Below are 21,656 nucleotides of genomic sequence, written 5' to 3'. Positions count from 1 at the left end.
CATTCAAATTTAAAAAATGATCGGTTTTTAAATGGTTAACATTATCTCCATTTGACTCTTAATTTTTTAGCAGTTACAGATATAACAATTCTGCGTCGAAACGTTCCGCCATTTTATATTGCAACTAATGAATAATTAAAAATTTAAAGAAGGAAATTTCTACCACTAAATTTAATGATAGTTTTACTGGTTCGTGAGGCTAAAGATGCTTGGTGAGATATAAAAATGATTTAATGAACCAGTAAATACATTAATGAATCATTAAAACCTTAATGAAGCTTTGTGAAACCGGCCATAAGACTGGTAATATATAATTTAGAAGATATTTTGGAATATTAATATAGGGAAGATAATCTTTATAAGTCAACTGATTATCATACTGACGCTTATTTCGATGCTGAGCTATTACCCATTTAATATTGAGGAAATGTGCGATCTCAACGTGGCAAGAAATTGAAGTCAAATTTGAATATCCTACAAACAATTGTTCCAATTCAGCAGCTACTATTAACTCTAGATTCTATGTTACTGGCTCTTCAACTATAGCCGATGTCAATAGTGCTTCAAAATACGCAGTGAGTAAATAATAAAATGTTTCAGCAGCAATTGCTTCTTTAGGACGAAATTACATATAATTTATATATGGATCTGAATTTGAGAATTTTATATGATACGGAATTCTCTTCGGGGTTTTGTGAACAGTTGACTACACACACATTCGTGTAATCATTGTCACCTAGTGGTCATAATGCTGAGATTTTTCTAAACAGAAATTCATATTTAGCATTATAAAATATAAGCATACTTATAATAATTATTATTATTCAATAGTAGTCAATGCAACTTTCATTTATCAACTCTCTGTACTGTATGAATCATGGCTACTGTAACAGGTTACGATTTTATACAGTACAGAATTTAAATAATAATATCAGCCAACAAGAAGTTGTCTTACATATGCAAAATCATTACCAACTGCTGTTGAGTAGTTAGAGTAGTACGAGTATTAACGACAGGTAAAGTTAAGTGTTGGTTATTTTAAACAAAATTGTGTTGGAAAAATGGAAATCATCTTAACAAAACGTTAAATTAAACCAGCTGTTAATTTAACATTTGTTAAACATTACTTGGAAAAACTGGCCATAAGATTTCTTCGTTTTGCAAACTGCAGTTCCAAATATGGTTTGATAGGAGTGAAAGTTGTATACATTTAGTTCCTAGTTGAATCAGCAAGAGATTGAAGTTCAACCTCAGATAAAACATGTGACTTTTTGGAGGAAAACAGCTATTTCACTTACGTTCTTCTAATGCTATGCTCCTGTCATTCGTGTTCACTTGAGTAAGCTTATCACATATCTGAGGAGGTCCCGAAGGTATGCTCCGCAGCCTCCTTATTGTGAGATGATTGTTGAAGTCCTTAGGACCGCATTTCTGTGAGTACGAGATTCACTGCTTGGTGCCATCTTATTGATTCAGCCACAGCATGTAGAACTGACGGAGTCTCCCTGTTGATATTCCGCAAATCACATATTACGTCCTGTTGCATCTTGTATTGACTTGAAGATCGCAGCACTGTAAATACCGCGAACAACCACGGTGCCAAACGTTCGAAGGAGCTACATGCCAACTAGATCCGTGGTCTACCGTAGTCCGCTGTGATTTCGCCTGTGTGGGTTCTATGCATCTTCACTAGACAGATGACACATGTAGGCGAGGTTCAACGCCGTAAGATGTCCAGAAATTCTGCTTCAAGTGGTTGAGGACAAAATCTCAGGGAAGAAAACCCAACAAGATAACTTGTCCCAACCAGGATTTGAACATGGACTCTCTCTTTTCACGGTCAGACCGTTACTCCACAGCGGTGAACCGAGTATGACATAATTATTCGTACTATTCAACTCAGTATCTCTTAATATATACGAAAACATCTGAATAATGCCGAAACTATACGAGGATAATTAAATAAAATTTATGATTATTCGAATTAGTTTACGGTACTTTTTTTGTTTTGCAGCTTCCGAGATACCCGATAACTGAACTCCATCCTTGATTAATAGTAGCAATAGCAGTAGTAGTAGTAGTAGTAGCAGAGTTATACCTAACGGTAATATTTTGTTTAATGGTGATTTTAAGACTATTTGCACGTGAGCGAACACAATTAATATCAGAAAATGTAGATTCTGAATTTCTAAAATTTTACAATAAAATTAACTCACAAGTGGAGAACAATTACAATGTACCATAACCAGACTTATTAGATAAAAGTATAAAAAAGTTATTAATCATAATTTAAAAGCCAGTTTCATCAGACTATGGCAAAAAAAATATGCAATTTGGTAACCGTAAGATGTTAGGGTTTCTCTGACATCTTTAATTTTTTTAGTGCATGTAACTAACCACCTATTTCTAAAAGTGGACTACATTCAGTTATTAATTTTAATACAATTAATTTTTTATGTGTCCTATATAAAATGTATTAAAATTTACATCATGTTTGTGACCTGATTTGTTTTATTTTCAAAGACATGGACATTATTGTAATATACTTTTTCATAAATGCTTTTCCAATTCACTGCGGGCTAAAGCAAAGAGATGCACTATCACGTTTACTTTTTAACTTTGCTCTAGAATATGCCATTAGGAAAGTTCAGGATAACACATAGGGTTTGGAATTGAACGGGTTACATCAGCTTCTTCTCTATGCGGATGATGTGAATATGTCAGGAGAAAATCCACAAACGATTAGGGAAAACACGGGAATTTTACTTGCAGCAAGTAAAGCGATAGGTTTGGAAGTAAACCCCGAAAAGAAAAAGTATGTGATTATGTCTCGTGACCAGAATATTATACGAAAAGGAAACATAAAATTGGAGATTTATCCTTCGAAATGGTGGAAAAATTCAAATATCTTGGAGCAACAGTAACAAATATCAATGACACTAGGGAGGAAATTAAACGCAGAGTAAATATTGGAAATGTGTGTTATTATTCGGTTGAGAAACTTTTGTCATCCAGTCTGCTGTCAAATATCTGAATGTTAGAATTTGTAAAACAGTTATATTACCGGTTATTCTGTATGGTGGTGAAACTTGGACTCTCACTTTGAGAGAGGAGCAGAGATTAAGGGCTTTTGAGAATAAGGTTCTTAGGAAAATATTTGAGGCTAAGAAGGATGAAGTTATAGGAGAATGGAGAAAGTTGCACAACGCAGTACTGCACTCATTGTATTCTTCACCTGACATAATTAGGAACATTAAATCCAGACGTTTGAGATGGTCAGGGCATGTAGCACGTATGGGCGAATCCAGAAATGCACAAAGAGCATTAGTTGGGAGACCAGCGGGAGAAAGACGTTTGGGGAGGTCAAGATGTAGATGGGAGGATAATATCAAAATGGATTTGAGGAAAGTAGGATATGATGGTAGAGACTGGGTTAATCTTGTACAGCATAGAGACCGATGGCGGGCTTATGTGAGGGCGGCAATGAACCTGCGGGTTCCTTAAAAGCCATTTATAAGTAACTAAGTGACCATCATTCCCGGAGTGGCTAACCGGGAACTGTTTGATAATCCACCCTGCATAGTCAGGAGCCCTTACCCTTCATGGGATTTCGTGGCTAATTCTAATTCTAAAAAAAGTAAGAATGTGAAATCAGTGTGCAAAATTTCAGCTTTCTATCTCTAATTGTTGTGGAGTTATGAAAATAATGTGTGGAAAAATTGCAACTTTTGAGAAATTTAATTTAAAGTTAAAAGTGAATGTGTTACCTGACTGTATTGTGTTAGAACGTGCCTATTTAAGTATCAAAAATATATAAATGAACTATGTATATCACTGGATTTGGAAAACTCTGCGTTATATTTTAATAAAAAAAAACAGATTTTGTCAAAAATATTCACGTACATATAATCTTAAGTACATACCTTATTCAGCTTCGAAATTTCACGTGGGAGGGAAATGGCCGACAAATGATTTTGCCTTCAGTCTTCTATTAAGGACAGAGTTGTTTTACGTAATCAAAGACACGTGACTCACAGCTTTCCCTTGCTTTCGGACGAAGTCAGACTGAAAGTTTTATCGCCGTTTAAAGTCCATCGCCCTCGGTGTGATACGAACTCACGAACTTCGGACCCAACGTCCGGCATGGTGACCACTAGACCATCGAGAACCATCTCATAGGCATACGCCGTGGTTGTTTCTATAGTATTTATTTTTGTTGAGCAATGCCAAAAGTCGGTAAGATGATCCTTAGTTTCTCTGCAAATCATTCCCAACGGAAAACGGCATTGACTTATTGGTGTCATTCAGCCAAGCTTGTAGGTTTCACAGACATCTAATGCAACATGTGTGTGGGACCTAATTCTTGTCTCGGTTTTCATTCTTATATATAAATAAAAATTTATATTCCTTTCTGACAGCAGGAAGTAAGAATTTGTCGTAAACTCGTCACAGACATAGCAAAGTAAGTTGGACGAATTAACAAAAATACGAGATATATTAGCACTGTTACTAAATAAATAAATAAATGCTGCCACACCTGTTCCTACACTAATTAAGAACATCACATGAATAACGGCTTATACCCTTATACACCCGTTTTCCGACGATCAAGGGATGAGATAGTTGAATGCGTAAAGTAAGTAGGCTACTTACTTACAAATGGCTTTTAAGGAACCCGAAGGTTCATTGCTGCCCTCACATAAGTCCGCCATCGGTCCCTAATCCTGTGCAAGATTAATCCAGTCTCTATAATATTATCCCACCTCCCTCAAATCCATTTTAATATTATCCTCCCAACTACGTCTCGGCTCCCCAAAGGTTTTTTTTCCCTCCGGCCTCCCGAACTAATACTCTACATGCATTTCTGGATTCGCCCATTACGTGCTACATGCTCTGCCCATCTCAAACGTCTGGATTTAATGTTCCTAATTATGTCAGGTGAAGAATACAATGCGTGCAGTACTGCGTTTTGCAACTTTCTCCATTCTCCTATAACTTCATCCCTCTTAGCCCCAAATATTATCCTAAGCACCTTATTCTCAAACACCCTTAATCTCTGTTCTTCTCTCAAAGTGAGAGTCCAAGTTTCACAACCATACAAAACAACCGGTAATATAACTTTTTTATAAATTCTTACATTCAGATATTTGACAGCAGATTAGACGGCAAAAGTTTCTCAACCGAATAATAACACGCATTTCCCATATTTATTCTGCGTTTAATTTCCTCCCGAGTGTCATTTATATTTGTTACTGTTGCTCCAAGATATTTTAAATTTTCCACCATTTCGAAGGATAAATCTCCAATTTTATGTTTCCTTTTCGTATAATATTCTGGTTACGAGACATAATCACATACTTTGTCTTTTCGGGGTTTACTTCCAAACCTATCGCTTTACTTGCTGCAAGTAAAATTCCCATGTTTTCCCTAATCGTTTGTGGATTTTCTCCTAACTAATTCACTTCATCCGCATAGACAAGAAGCTGTTGTAATCCGTTCAATTCCAAACCCTCTCTGTTATCCTGAACTTTCCTAATGGTATATTCTAGAGCTAAGTTAAAAAGTAAACGTGATAGTGCATCTCCTTGCTTTAGCCCGCAGTGAATTGGAAAGGCATCAGATAGAAACTGGCTTATACGGACTCTGTTGTATGTTTCACTGAGACACATTTTAATTAATCGGACTAGTTTCTTGGGAATTCCAAATTCAATAAGAATATTACATAAAACTTCTCTCTTAACCGAGTCATATGCCTTTTTGAAATCTATGAATAACTGATATACTATACTCTTATACTCCCATTTTTTCTCCAATATCTGTCGAATAAAAAAAAATCTTATCAATAGTCGATCTATTACGCCTAAAACCGCACTGTTGATCCCCAATAATTTCATCCACGTACGGAGTTACTCTTCTTAATAGAATATTGGATAAAATTTTTTACGACGTCAACAGAAGTGATATTCCTCGAAAGTTACCACTTAGTCTTGTCCCCTACTATTTAACAGTAATGAAAAAAAGTTTTCGACACATCTATGATGAACGTAACAGTTTACATACATTAAAATTAGTTTATATCAGAATTACATTTTGCTATATACGCCCTCATTCGGATGACGTCCTCAATTATGATTGTACTGAATTTTTGTTTTATATTTCTTCCCATATCATTTATACACTATTCAAACAATCCTATTATTTCAATATAGTTTATATAACATAAGTTTATTCTAGCCGCGTCTGTAGCTCAAATGCTATCTCGTTAGTCTTCCATCCAGGCGGCCTGGGTTCGATCACAGAACCAGGCCGTGATAGAATTTGTGTTCAACAAGGCAGACATTGCAGAGGGCTTTTCCTCTACCATATGTAATAGTTGAAATAGCGTGGGATATTACAGATTTCCGATGGTGATATAGGAACCCTGGGGCTTATCAGACTACTCGTCTGCGGATAAAACATGGCTTTATCAGGGCTGAGGAAGGATGGCCCACTTGTTAGCGTCAGATTCACGAATGTCACGCAGGCCAGCTGTAGGACAATCACCGCATAGGGCGCACAAGTGTAAGCTTCCGTCCTGGGTTCAGCCCTCGAAAAGTCAAGCTAAGAAAGTATTGGAGAATTGATATACGAGATACACAGAGAACCAAACAACTGTATCTAACAAATGGGTAAAGTCTACTGAAATTGTAACCGTTACCTCGTCACACCTTCTGCACTCCTGAACCTCTATCATGCAATAAATTATCCGATTGGTTCTCAGCCAATAAATTAGTAAACTGTAACAAAACTAACATAATCCAATTTAAATCCTGCCCAAATCAACCTCGCAAATTTCAAAAGCAATACTTAGGCATAAGAAGTCCCTAACAGAAATAAAACTAAATTTCTTGGTTTACAAATCGATAATACGTTAAATTGGAAAAATCATATTGAAGAAATTACCTCCAAACTAAATTCAGCATGTTTTGATGTTAGATATAAGCAAGAGATACTAAATATCAATATCTCAAAAGTAATATACTTTGCATACTTCCACTCGGTAATGAGTTTTGAAATAATATTCTGGGGAAATTCTACAGACGGTACCGCTAACAATATATTTCCACTACAAAAAGAGTAGGGCTAATTATAATAATAAAGTAAATCCATGGTGCTATAGCTCATGAAGGGCCAAGACCGACCAGCCGGCTGCTGGCCTCACGTCCACATGCCGAAGCAGAGGTGGACGTTCATCCCACCAGAATGGAGGTATCGTGTGGTTAGCACGATGATCTCCTCAGCCGTTATAGCTGGTTTGCGAAACCGAATTTTTGCTACCTATCGTAGCTCCCCAAGTGCATCACGATGCTGGGTGGGCACCGGTCCTATACACTGGCCGAAATTTCATGAGAAAATTTATTTCCCCATGAGGGTTCGAACCATCGCGCATTCCATAACGCGAGTTCTAGACAGGATGCCTTAGACCACTACGCCACGGGGCAGGATAATTATAATAATAGTAGGTCCCAAATCTAAGGAATCGTGTAGGACTATTTTTAAAAAACTACAAATAATGCCCATGGCTTGTCAATATATATATTTTTTTCATTAATAAACTTCGTCGTATGTAATTGTGAAAACTTTGTAACTAATGCATCAGTCCATAACATAAATAGTCGTAAAAAATTATAATTTCATACTACATCGGCAAGTCTATCGTGCCATCAAAAAGGAGTGCGTTATATAGTAGTGAAAATGTTTAATAGTCTTAATATGGATGTAAAAAATAAAACTGAAAACATAAGACTATTTACGGCCAAATTAAAGAATAATTTCCATTGCTTTCTATTTTGTGGGTGAATTTATGACATTCAACAACGCTTCATGAATATTTCTGTCTTGTATTAAGATCGATACTAACCCCTTGTGTTGTAGTAGCATATTGTTAAATTCTTCTGTAAGTCAATATATTTCAGCTAGACTGTGACTATAATTAAGACAGTGTAGTATTATTAAGATTTCTTTTTTGACATGTTCCATATTCTAGCTGTGAAGCGATGTACGAATACCATTGAATGTAAATAAATACAATACAGTACAATTAGGTATGCAATAGATAAGATGTTTGGTTGGGACTATGTAGAACATGTGCGAAATGTAGTTCGATTCGCCCTGAACACCGCTGTTCATATGTGCAATAAGTAATCGATTTTTCAACCAAAATATAGGCGATATTATTTTCCAGATTAAAGCATAGAAATAGAGTCTATTGTACCTACCTACTGAAGGATGGACTGGAAGGAATGATGAACGAGAGAAGAGTTCGGGGCAGAAGAAGATATCAGATGGTAGACGACATTAAGATGTATTGACTTTTTTTAACTTGGTCATTTAACAACGTTGTATCAACAACGAGGTTATTTGGCGTCGATGGGATTGATGATAGCGAGATGATATTCGTCGAGATGAGGCCGAGGATTCGTCATAGATTACCTGACATTTACATTACGGTTAGGAAAAAACCTCGAAAAAAACCCAACCAGGTAATCAGCACAAGCGGGAATAATAATAATTATTTATTTATACTGGCAGAGTTAAGGCCATAGGGCCTTCTCTTACACTCTACCAAGTCACAAAGTATACAATCAGTGAAAAATTTAACAAAAAGTTAAAGAACGGAATACTAACATATTACAAAAAAAATAATGATAATAGCATAATAAATCGACACTAAAACATATGAAAATAATACCATAATAGAAAAAAAGAAAGTAAAATACATTGAAATACAGTAAAAGCAACTCATTTAGTACAAACAGTTAATATGAAGAACGTAAGGAAGAATATAACAAAATGTAATGTAATAAAATTATTTAAAAAAAGAAAAGAAATACGAAAATTATATACAATTCACAATAAATCGAACCCGCGCCCGAGCGCAACTCAGGATCAGCAGGCAAGCATTTTAACAGACTAAACTACGCCGGTGGCCAAGACACATGGATCATATGAGGAGACTAAGAGGAAGGTAGAAAGTAGGAAAGATTGGAGAAAGCTGGATTTGCAGTGAAAGACCTGCCCTTGGGCAGAACACAGTAGAATGCGAATGATGTGTTTTTGACAGGTGCAAATTTCTTTCCTGTTGCATAGTTAAAAAGAAGAAGAAGAAGAAGAAGAAGAAGAAGAAGAAGAAGAAGAAAGGAAAACTAATTAATGGAGTGGAGGAATAGGAAGAAGAATGAAGCGGTGAGGGATATCACAGTCTAATATATACAGTCATGAAGCTCAATACGTAGTAAATATGCGTGCATAGATAGTTGCTAACCACTAAGATCGCTAATATCGCCTCATTACAGACAATGTGAAATAGTACTGGCACAGTCAATTGTTCCTAGCACCCTCACAACTCAAGCTTCGTGACTGTCTATACTAGACTGGGGATATGGTGATGGTGATGATTATGTTTACTATTATTATTATTATTATTATTATTATTATTATTATTATTATTATTATTGTTATTATTATCATTATTATTATCATTATTAATTCGCGATTTACATTAAGAGAATTATTATGTAGGAGTTCCGAGCGTCTGCCTTATGCCATTTATGCTACGAATACTGTGTTTAGAAGTTACAGCATCGATGTTATGTATTCTGGCCTGCCTGAGGAATCCGTAAACCGCAATCAATTCGTTAGGACACTGTTAGGAATCTGAGTGCCAAATCTGTGGAGTGAGAGGAAATGTTGTTTGTGCCCCTGAACAATAAGTCCTGGATGTCGGACCGCCCGGTGAGTGTTCATGAGCGAGATGGCCCGCCCGATAGCAGGCTGCGACACTGCTCCGAGCGAGCATCACGTGACCCGGTCGGTCACAGCCTTGCGACCCCACTCTCACAGCAGCGCGGACCATACATTACACGTCCGGAGATATTCTCTGGGTTGACGAGGAAGCGTAATTTATCACGAAACAAATGAAACCGAGTACGAATAGCTACAAGCAGTATAAATATTTATACAATAATAACATTATGTGTTTAGAATTGTGCAAGATTCGTAAATTTTAGCAACTTCTAAATGAAAGAAACAGCTTAGTGGAGACCTCCTACTTGGTAAAGGATAACTCTGGTTGTAGTAAAAGTTGCCCCCCTAAGAAGGTAGCATTCCCGAATGCAATAGAGTAAAGAATATCCCTTTATTATACCATAAAGATCACAGAATAATTACTATTGTGCCATAAAATAAACTTTTATTATAGAATTATGAAGAAATAAAGATGCGGTTTGCATAATTTTCATGGACACGTGTTAAGAAGTCTTTTTGGTTAAGAGTTCCATGCTACATTAAAGACTCAGAAATAAAAATTGAATAAGGTAGCTATTTGATCGAAAATACACGGCAATATACAGTACACTACACTACTACAGTACCAATACAAGGAACAGTGCGAAGAAATTTTCAATGCCTGTTATTTAAGGCGTTATGTACAGCTTACAGCAATAAAATTTTGGAAATATTCAACATACTTTTCCTCCGTTACTGTATCTTGTATAATAATGAACACTAGCGTGTGTAAAATACTGTCCTGCTATATGAAAAATATTTTTAGGATTAAAAAAAAATATTTACTTTTTTTTTTTTTTTTTTTTTCAGTTTAATGTGCAGTGAAAAAGCGTTTCCCACATAACTAAAAAACTATCCAACATTCTGTGATTAAATTTTGTGTGTTTGTTTATGCATGTCATATCTACAATATGATGCAAGATCACTTCTCTATCTTTGATAGATTGTCTGATAAAAATAGATTCATTTAAAGAAATAGTCAAATATCAGTATTTTCTTCTAACACAACATTAAAAAAAATATATTATTTCTTAAGGAATGTAATTGAAAGAGCATGATATTGTAAACATGAGTTTCAGCAATAAAATAAAAGAGAGTGAACATGAAAATGTTAACATGTTTATGAGGTATTAGGGAAATGCGTCATCACTACACAGTGAACTGCCACCATTTTTAATTTTGAAAAAAAAAATTAATAATTTTTTAAATCGTAAAAATATATATATTTTTTTTCATATAGCAGGACAGTGTTTTACACATACCAATTTTCATTATTGTACAAGATACAGTAATGGTGGAAAAAATGTTGAATATTTAAAAAAAATTTACTGCTGTAAGCTGTACCTAACCCCTTAACATCTCCGACGTCTCGGAACTTCTTACAGTTTCATATCAGGGTTGTATTGTTCAGTTCCAGTCGTTTCACTTGAACGTAACAAACTAAAGACTCTGCTCCTCGTTCAGGTCTTGATGATATTATGTCAAAGCGACCTGCAAGTAACTTGAAAACTGGGAAACCCAAACAGAACTGAATTGTGTACTAATATTAATATTGTGACAGCGACGTGAGGTTCGAACTCACGACCAGCGTCCCGCAAGAGAGCAGATCGCACGTGAGTCGCGGAGCACTGAGGGACGGCGCGCGGCGGAGAGAAGAGAGGGGAAAGGGCCTACGCGGCGAGGGAGTTTGCGCGCGCATCTGGTGCTGGCAGAGAGGAGAGGGATCTGGATTGTTCTCTGGAATGCTATCTCTGGACACGCGTGGAACTTTCCAGGCTACGTCGCTGTGGTTATAAAAGAAGAAACGCGAGGGAACTCGGACATTGTGTGATTCATGATTAGTTCAGTCAGTAAGCCAGTGAACAGAGCAAGCCAGCCAGCCTTGTGTACCGGAGTTCGACTTGAGTGTGCGTCCGCAACTGTGTCAGCATCCGAAGGCCTGAGTTTGAGTGCAGTGGACCGCAGTTGGAGGGACCTGAGTTCGAGTACAGTGGACTGTCTCTGAAGGTCTGTGGTTCGAGATACTGTGAACTCGAGTGACTGTGCTAGAAGAACTGTGAACTGAGAACTGACAGTTCTGATTTGTAAATAGTGCTTTGTAAATATTAGTTAAAATTAACAGTTCATTGTTGTTCGTAATAATCCGAGTAAATTGTCATTGTCGTTTGTGGAGTGCAATAACGAACGCTGTGTTACTTGCGGAGAGCAAATCCCATTGTTGCCGAGAGCGTTTAATGTGAATTGTAGAAAGGAATTATTATTGTTGAGTTGAAATAAAGTTACAATATTAATACCAGTATTATTAAATAATTATTAATTCACAAGCCTAGGTACTTGCATTTTCATCAGTTTACTATACTGCAAACCGAAGTTATTGATGCCAACATAACAGTTAAAAATAACTGCCAGTTATAATATTTGTCAGTACCCGAAATTCGAAACGAAGTTGGTAAAACAAAATTCAACCTGAGAGCTAGAATATCACTACAATCCACTAGCATATGTAATAACAGAGGAAAAATGGTTAGGTTTCACCCTTTGGTTATTAAGTAAGCTGACCCGGACTATAAGAGTGAATAATATCGATTCAGATAATTGCTAAGATGAGAAGGAGAGACCTAGCCTGTGAGATGTGCGAGAGTGGAAAGAATAAGCTATCAGTAAGAGAGTTTGTGTCATGATGATTAGTATTATACGAATCTACCGACCCGGAATTTCATCTCAGACTAAAACCTATGTTCTCCCTCCATATCCATTGGTGATATATTCACGGCACATGATAAGGTCATAGGACAGTCTTGTCTCCTATACTGTACTACTTACTGCACGTTTTTTCGTAATTACTGCCGAATCACTTAAAATTACAATTAAATATTGCTTTAATGTTTTCTTTCTTTCTTTTCATCCTATTTCTTTTTTTCCCCCCTTCTACCTTGTAATGTAGAAGATTGACATATTTAATTTCACTCTGCACACTTGACTGAACTGACTTTTTGACGTGAATAAATAATAATAATAATAATAATAATAATAATAATAATAATAATAATAATAATCCGTGACGCTACACTCCTTTAAGGGCCCAGACCCACCAGCCGGCTGACCTCAGGTACACATGCCGAAGCAAAGGTGGACGATCATCCAACAAGAATGGCGGCATCTTGTGGTTAGCTCGTTGATCTTCCCAGCCGTTATAGCTCGCTTTCGTAACTGAATTTCGCTATCTATCGAGCCCCTCAAGTGCATCACGATGCTAGTAGACACTGGCCCCATACAATGGAGAAAATTTCATGGGAAAATTTATTCTCCCATTAGCTTTGTGTTTCAAGTCTGAAATAACATTTCGTAATCAGACTCCTAGGCATGATGCACGACGCCACGACGCGGGACTTTTGAAGTGAATAATTATTTTAATCATTCCGGTACTAAGTGTCATGTAGTGAAATCTGTCACGATTTGACTAATGATTTGTTTCGTTCACTAGCTATTACTAAACCACTGAAGTGTGACGAGTAGTGTTGGGGTAGTGTAGCCAAGACACTAAAGTTTGTTATGTATCACGCCCCACTTCCCTTCTTTGAGCGTATCCCGAATCTCAGCGCTGAGCAATCTGATGGCATCACGGTGTTCCGAATTTCAACGATGACGTCACTGATGCTCCATCGGTGTCGCACCGGTTCCATCAGCTTGTAGAGGTGGTGGCAGTCTCCATCAGCCGCCATCAGTGAATCTGATTGGTTCTTGTATAGGACGGGAATTAGCAGACGAATGACATCGTGCACTGTTATGTCATGGCGGTGTGTTCTGCTTTAGTTCTGCTGTACTGTTTGTAATGAGCACAACGTAAAAACAATATGTTAATGGCTTATGTGCGAACATGTCAACGAACCAGTTATTACTACTGGTTCAAGAAATAAATTGTTTATGCTCTTTTTTCTTTGAACGAGATGACAGTACGGAAATTTCTCAAAATCTTGCTAGAGTAGCACAGATAACAACTTGTACAGGCACCATGATAGGCATCGAACCTTCTATTTCGCTACATTGTTGTACACCGGTCCGGTGAGATTCGGAATGCGCTGTTTACCACTGTGAGTCGCTATGCGTGTGTGCAAAATGACCTTGTAGCGCAATTTCCCGCGAGTTCCAGAGGCCCATATCTCGTCTGTAGGCGGCCGTACGCCCAAAAGACAGATATCGTCGGATTCGTCTAGCCGAGATCTATCTTAAATGGAGGACTTCTTTTATTTTTAAGCTTTGTGTTTCAAGTCCGAAATAACATTATAAGGTACATGAGCCAAATAAAGCCCGGTTCTAAATAAGGCCCATCTGTCATTTAATTATGATAACATTACAATTTCCACCAGTTTCTTAATGTCTCTGACAGTTCCTGGCTTCTAATGGCTAGACCAGAAACTATAACAGTTTAAGTGAACGATTTCGCCATGTTTGCTTCAGTTGAACAGTGAACGACGTCTGAAGCTGTTGTCGCTAATATTTCGAGGTATTTTAATAAACCTTATGCATTTTTTGGTAACTTAACATAAATGAACATGATATATGTCATTTCAAAGCATATGATTACTAGAATAAGATAGTGTATTGATATTTTCCACTTAACGTGTATTTATTTATCCCTTAGTAAAGCTATGAATGAAAGTGTGGATTTACAGGGAGCTCCAAATAAGGCCCTCTATAGATGAGCTAAACAAGGCCCATGGGCCTTATTTGGAACATGAATTATCTTCAAGGTTTTTCTTATTTTGAGCCTCATAAAGACGTTCTGTACATACAGTAATTTATTTATAAGAAAATTGTGAAGACAATTATCAAAGTTACGATAATTATTCTAAATTCGTAATTTAAATTAGTTTAGCATAATAATTGTGTTTATTTGTTAAATATAATATTTTAATTCTTTCGATATGTAATACCTAAACACAAAAGTTTCAGTTATTTAGAGAGCTTAAACTTGCGTTATTTTGACTCGAAATGACTTGAGACATAGAAGATTTGAAGACTCATGAGTCGTTACGTTGTTCTGCTTACCTAGCAATACCACACATGAGTTGCAGCCATTCGATAAGTCCGTGCTTGGACCTTACGAAGCATTCTGGGATGATGAAGTCTTGCTTTACTGGTCAAAGCAGGAAGGTGCTGAAAGTCGTACAGTAAAGAAAAGGATATTTGGGAAATATTTAGTAAGGTTTGGCCAAGAGCTGCTACTCCTTCTAATGTATCAAGTGGGTTTAGCGCTACTGGAATTTATCCGTTCGACCCTAGTTCTATCCCTGAGTGCCTTCGCTTCTTCCAAACTCAGCAGGAGAGAAAAGCCTGAAGAAACCCGATTACAATCACAATCTGGATCCCAATTGCTCATACATCAGCCAAATCAAGTTGAAGCATTAACCCAGAAAAGAGTTTCGAAACAAAGAGATTCAGGGGACTCAAGCTTCGGACTCAAGCTTCGGACTCAAGCTTCACAAGTGACATCTTCTCTCTTCATGACGAATCCAGTAACTTTTCCCATATCTCTAGTGATAATGAAGAACAATTAGAAACTTCATTTCAAGAGATTCTTCGTACCGTGAAATGAAGAAAAACCATACAAACCAGCGATGAAAAGCCCTTAATTACCAAGCAGTTGAGGTAATTAGGAATTGTTTCAAGGCAAAGAAGACTAAATCAGTTAAAACTGCTAAAGAACATAGGCCTACAGAGGACCGCGAAAGCGATAAGAATGGTGCCATTACTCCTAAAGATTTGAGCGTGAAGACAACTCAAAAGAGGAAAATACGTCCTGTGCCTTCCGTGAAAGATCTTCTTGAAGCTGGACCAAGTGGCATTCACACTAAAAGGGTGAGAAAAGGAAGTTGGTTCTGCTATTTATGCAGAAAAGATCGTATTGCTGACATGAGATTGTGTGTAAAGTGTTCAAATTATGTTCATGAAGAATGTATTGGACTTACGGCCAAGAAAAAATATTGTTTTCTTTGTCCACAGTGTGATTTTCCCAGAATGTCATCTTAGACTAAGGACAACATACCAGTTCTCTCTGCCAAGAGTGTAATCTTCAGATAACAGTGAAACTATGGTGAAAATACTCAGGTTTCGTTGCCCAGAATGTAATCTTAGACTAAGAAGAGTTTTTTTTTTTTTTTTTAAACTCAGAGTGTGATCTCTAGACTAAGGACATTTGCTTTGTTCAGAATTTGTTTTTCTCTACTTAACTTTGGATATTATTATTGTAGTTCATTTGGTTTAAATACAATTATTGTAATTTAATGTATTTTTATTTGCTTTCGTAATGACTATTTATTTACACATGGGCCTTATTTGGGACTGGTAGTGGGCCTTATTTGGAACGAGTGTGCTAAATAAGGCCCTTTACTCACATTTTTAATATTGCACTATTATAGAAAAGTTTTTCAATAACTCTAAATCTAAGACCACGTTTTCTTTACTACTCACCTTGAAGTATGTTTTAGTACAATTTTTAGAATTTTATCTCCTTCAGTAAACGTACAACAGATCTTGATACGTTAAGTGGGCCGTATTTGGCACATGTACCTTACAAAAATGACTCACTTTGGAAAATGTCAAATTATATTAAGCTAAAGTATCAACAGAATTACAAAAGACGACAACATGCGAATAGAGCGGAGTCTGAGGAATCTAAAAAGCCCCACTGTCCCGTACCAACCGACAGAGAGCCAGCAGAAAACGACGAAAACTGACGGATGGGGCGGAGCGCGACACTAACGCAGTGCCCTATGCCAAGCGTTGTGAGGCCGCGGAGGCGAGTCGTTTAGGAACGTAGAGAGGAAACAAAGGCTGCAACCGTAGGAATACGAAGTCAGCCAGAACCGTGAGGTTCAAGAACGAAAGGAAGACACTGAGGTTGTGCGAGTCTATAGACCTACAAACGTCGTTCTACCCATCTTTTTATCATTCAATTAAAAGAGATTGTTTACTGATTCATAATGTCTCTGGCTACGTTAAACTTCAGAATTCTATCACTGTAAAATACAAAGATGGAGATGACAGTGAGGCTGGATTCATCCCTACTGCGATTGGACTGTAGTCTACGTTAATGATCAGCACTGTGGAATTTTGACACAAGAGAGAAACAGCCCGTAAACATTAGCTGATACAAGATGGAGATAGGGTTTATACAACCAGGTGTACAATTCCTATGTGCAAAGCTCACCACCAATTGGGTTATGAACTTATATGAGACACGCTGGTATACGAGAATGACCAACTAGGCTAAATCTGATCATTTAACTCATGTATGAAAATTCTGACTTACTTAATTTATAATAGAAGATCTCCCTCGAAAAAGAGTGTAACATCAAATTAAATACATGACTTAGGTGGAAAAAGTAATTTTGAAGTATTCATTTATAACAATAAAAGGTCGTTTACCCTCCGGCCTTCTAACTACCACTCTATAGGCATTTCTGGATTCGCCTATACGTGCTACATGCCCTGTCCATCTCAAACGTCTGGATTTAATGTTCCTAATTATGTCAGGTGAAGAATACAATGCCTACAATTGTGCGTTGTGTAACTTTCTCCATTCTCCTGTAACTTCATCCCTCTTAGCCCCAAATATTTTCCTAAGAACCTTATTCTCAAACACCCTTAATCTCTGTTCCTCTCTCAAAGTGAAAGTCCAAGTTTCACAACCATACATAAACAACCGGTAATATAACTGTTTTATAAATTCTAACTTTCAGATTTTTTGACAGCAGCCTAGATGACAAAAGCTTCTGAACCGAATAATAACAGGCATTTCCCATATTTACGCAGCGTTTAATTTCCTCCCGAGTGTCATTTATATTTGTTACTGTTGCTCCAAAATATTTGAATTTTTCCACCTCTTCGAAGGATAAATCTCCAATTTTTATAGTTCCATTTCGTACACTATTCTGGTCACGAGACATAATCCTATACTTTGTCTTTTCGGGATTTACTTTCAAACCTATCGCTTTACTTGCTTCAAGTAGAATTTCAGTGTTTTTCCTAATCGTTTGTGGATTTTCTCCTGGCATATTCATGTCATCCGCATAGACAAGAATATGATGTAATCCGTTCAATTCCAAACCCTGTCTGTTATCCTGAACTTTCCTAATGGCATATTCTAGAGCGAAGTTAAAAAGCAAAGATGATAGTGCATCTCCTTGCTTTATCCCGCAGTGAATTGAGTCTCTACAGAAATAAATTACGACGTAATTTCATAATTAAGGAGATGTTGATGCATGGCAGGCAAGAATGATCAGTAAAAAAAATGCCTAAGACGACGTCGGACATTATTTATTATTCGTGAACACAACGATTTTTTTTAATATTGCAATTAATTATAAACAAATCGGTGTTGCTTTACCAGATTGTATACGTCATAGTCTCTTGATCTATTGGCTCTCATTTCTCCTTCGGTATGTACTTAAATCTGTACTTTTCTGTGTCGAAATTTTCACTTTTTCAGTTGAATTGCATATGATGGAACTCCCGTGACGAGTGTTCAGTATGAAGCAGGTCGTCACCTAAGACAACACACAGACAAAAGAAAAACGTTTCTAGGACCTAGGTTTGATTTGAACCCACGGCCGTAGCTCTCACGTATCATTAAAACTGCCGCTTTGTTCACTGCGTAGTCGATAATAAGGACAAAAAATTCTGCAGCTGATGCGTAATACATCAGGAAGACGTGTTTGGGAGATGCCCCATGTGCCCCATAGGTTAATTCTCAAGTCCGTGCCTCTGTATTAAGTGGGGCAGCTCAGTTAAACCGAAACTCGAATGTAGGATAGGTGCTGTTGTGGGTTATAAACCAAGATCCCCGCAGGCCGAGAGCGCCGCTCGTCCCCCGCTGTTATCAGGCGGGTTCCGTGTGAAACGCGCGCCGGCCGGGCCCACCACGGTCTTGGAGGCCAACTTAATTGCATTTCACACAACGATTATTATTCCCAAGCAGCAAGAGATGAGACCCGCAACTAATACCTCGACTGACACTTCTCTTAACACTCCGATCCACGCATGACTGACGAAATTCCAGAAATGTCATTGTTCTTCTATCAGGGAAATTACAGTCGTATTTTAATACAGGTCAAGACCTATTCTTTTTAGTCTTCTTCATCTTCTTGCAAATACTTAAGTGTTTTGTCCTTCAAGATTAGATATGCATTATTAGTTTACATATTTAATAAAAATTACAAAATACATTCGTATCTGAAATCGTATTTAAAACGCTAATATCACTTGCTATCAGTAGAGCCTACATGAGACGAAGCATAGGCCTATCAATAATGTCAACTACTTAATTCACTTATTTACTTACATACAAATGGCTTTTAAAGAACTCGGAGGTTCATTGCCGCCCTCACATAAGCCCACCATTGTTCCCTATTCAGTGCAAGATTAATTCAGTCTCTATCATCATATCCCACCTCCCTCAAATCCATTTTAATATTATTCTCCCATCTACGTCTCGGTATCCCCATAGGTCTTTTTCCCTCCGGTCTCCCAACTAACATTCTATATGCATTTCTGGACTCGCCCATACGTGCTACATGCCCTGCCCATCTCAAACGTCTGGATTTAATGTTCCTAATTATGACAGGTGAAGAATACAATGCGTCCAGTTCTGCGTTGTGTAACTTTCTCCATTCTCCTGTAACTTCTTCTCTTCTAGCCCCAAATATTTTCCTAAGAACCTTATTCTCAAACACCCTTAACCTCTGTTCCTTTCTCAAATTGAGGGTCCAAGTTTCACAACCATAAAGAACAACCGGTAATATAATTTTCTTATAAATTCTAACTTTAAACGTAATTCACTATGTCACCTAAATAAATTTACTAAGCGGGCTAGCGGTACGGTAGAGGGCTGGCCTTGCATTCGGGAGGTCCGGGGTTCGATCTCAGGGGCCGGCAATCCTAACTCAGGTTTTTCATGGTTTCCTCAGTTATTTCGAGGCAAATGTCGGGATTGTACCTCTTGAAAGTCCGGCCATGGACGGCGATCCTTCCCTTAATCCTTTCATATGTGTGAGTGAATTCTGTGTAATGTCTTTAATTTTTGTGTTGTATCGGAGGTGGCTTTGGCATTGAGCTGATCCCTCATCAGGGGAGGCCCTCCATGTCCATGTATATATGTGATCCAATAAATTAATTCCTCTCCCAACAGGTTGCGGCTCTGTAAGGCCCGTGTTGCGTGGGTCGTATAAATGAACCTAAAAGGAAGAGGTTAAAACTAAGGTAAAGACAGAAAGAAGGAAAGAAAGAAAGAAAGAACCTAAACAAACTTCCAAGGATCTTCTTTTTTATAGGCACTAATCGTGTTTTTACAACGAGTCAAAGTCAGGTTAGGAGAAGAAATGTCTCAAGGAAGTGAAATAGGGAGAGGAGTAAGACAAGGAAGCCCTTTATCACCTACCCTGTTCAATATCTATTTGGTAGATTTAATGAAGAACTGTTTTCAGAACATGAGAGGAGTGATAGTAGGAGGAAGAAGGATAAAGTGCAGAAGATTTTCTGATCATATGGCGTTGTTAGCAAAAGAGGAAACTATACAAAGAGATATGCTACTGGAGCTAAATGCAGCTGTGAGCAATATAGGAAGAAGATAAATGCCAACAAAACGAAGACATGGTCATAGGAAGAAAGATTTTTTAGTTGGTTATTTAACGACGCTGTATCAATTATTAGGTTATTTAGCGTCGATGAGATTGGTGATAGAGAGGTGGTATTTGGCGAGATGAGGCCGAGGATTCGCCATAGATTACTTGGCATTCACTTTACGATTGGGGGAAAACCTAGGGAAAAACCCTACCAGATAATCAGCCCAAGCGGAGATCGAACCCGCGCCCGAGCGAAACTTCAGACCGACAGGCAAGCGCCTTAACCGATTGAGCCACGCCGGTGGCTGGAAGAAAAGTAAAGCAGGTAAACTTGCTGATTCTAAATGAGGCAGTAGACGTAGAGGAAGGGGACAGCTTCAAATATTTGGGGTGTACTATAAGCAGTAACATGAGCTGCTACCAGGAAGTCAAAAGGAGAATAGCAATGGCCGAGGAAGCTTTAATAGAGAAAGGAGCATCTTCTGCGGACCTCTGGAAAAAGAACTAAGATAGAGACTAGTGAAGTGCTCTATACAGAGTGTAGCATTGTATGTGGGAGTAACGTGGACATTACGATGAAGTGAAGACAAACGACTAGAAGCGTTTGAAATGTGGATTAGAGATGATTGTTACTGTCAAGGAAGCGTATAATATGTTGAAAACAGAACATCAATCAGCCAAAATAAATTTATCAAAATTCTATGAACTTCAACCAAATTACATATATCCTTATGTCAAGTGAAATGCCACACATTGTGTAAGTTTCATACAAATTTTAGCTTCTTTGTAGTTGTCATCAACAAGAAAGTCCCGCAATTGCTTCTAATAGTATAGATTTTTAGAGATATTTTGCTGTGATTTAGAAAATGAACACAGTGCATGACTGACCTGACTGCAGTCAAAGCACTGTCTCATGGGCTATGATAATTATTAGTTTTACATATCTATTAGAACTAGTGATATACAAGGTACTCAAGCCATATTTCGACTCTGATACAGAGGGTGAATGTGAAAATTACGAGTACAGAAAACTGCGATAGTATAGTACAGGAACAACAGCATCAGCAACTCATGAAATTAACCCAGAATCATTTTATGCTAGTGGAATTTATTAGTAAGACTAGAAAAACTGTATATTAAATCACAAGTAAGCAGCTATCTGTCAAAGTAACGTAGATGAGAAAGTTGATGTGAAAATAATGTGCATAG

General features: G+C 37.5%; 1 long non-coding RNA gene across 1 annotated transcript in view; it reads right to left on the bottom strand.

Moving 5' to 3' along the window:
• LOC138702207 (uncharacterized) overlaps window positions 1–21,656 on the bottom strand; it is a 740,902-nt gene that overhangs the window by 501,278 nt on the left and 217,968 nt on the right. The gene's annotated exons all lie outside the window — the stretch shown is intronic.

Source organism: Periplaneta americana, chromosome 6 (genome assembly GCF_040183065.1).
Source record: "Periplaneta americana isolate PAMFEO1 chromosome 6, P.americana_PAMFEO1_priV1, whole genome shotgun sequence".
NCBI classification, from domain to species: Eukaryota; Metazoa; Arthropoda; class Insecta; order Blattodea; family Blattidae; genus Periplaneta; species Periplaneta americana.
Note: the sequence above shows the minus strand (reverse complement) of the source record. Positions and strands in the feature narration are given on the sequence as shown.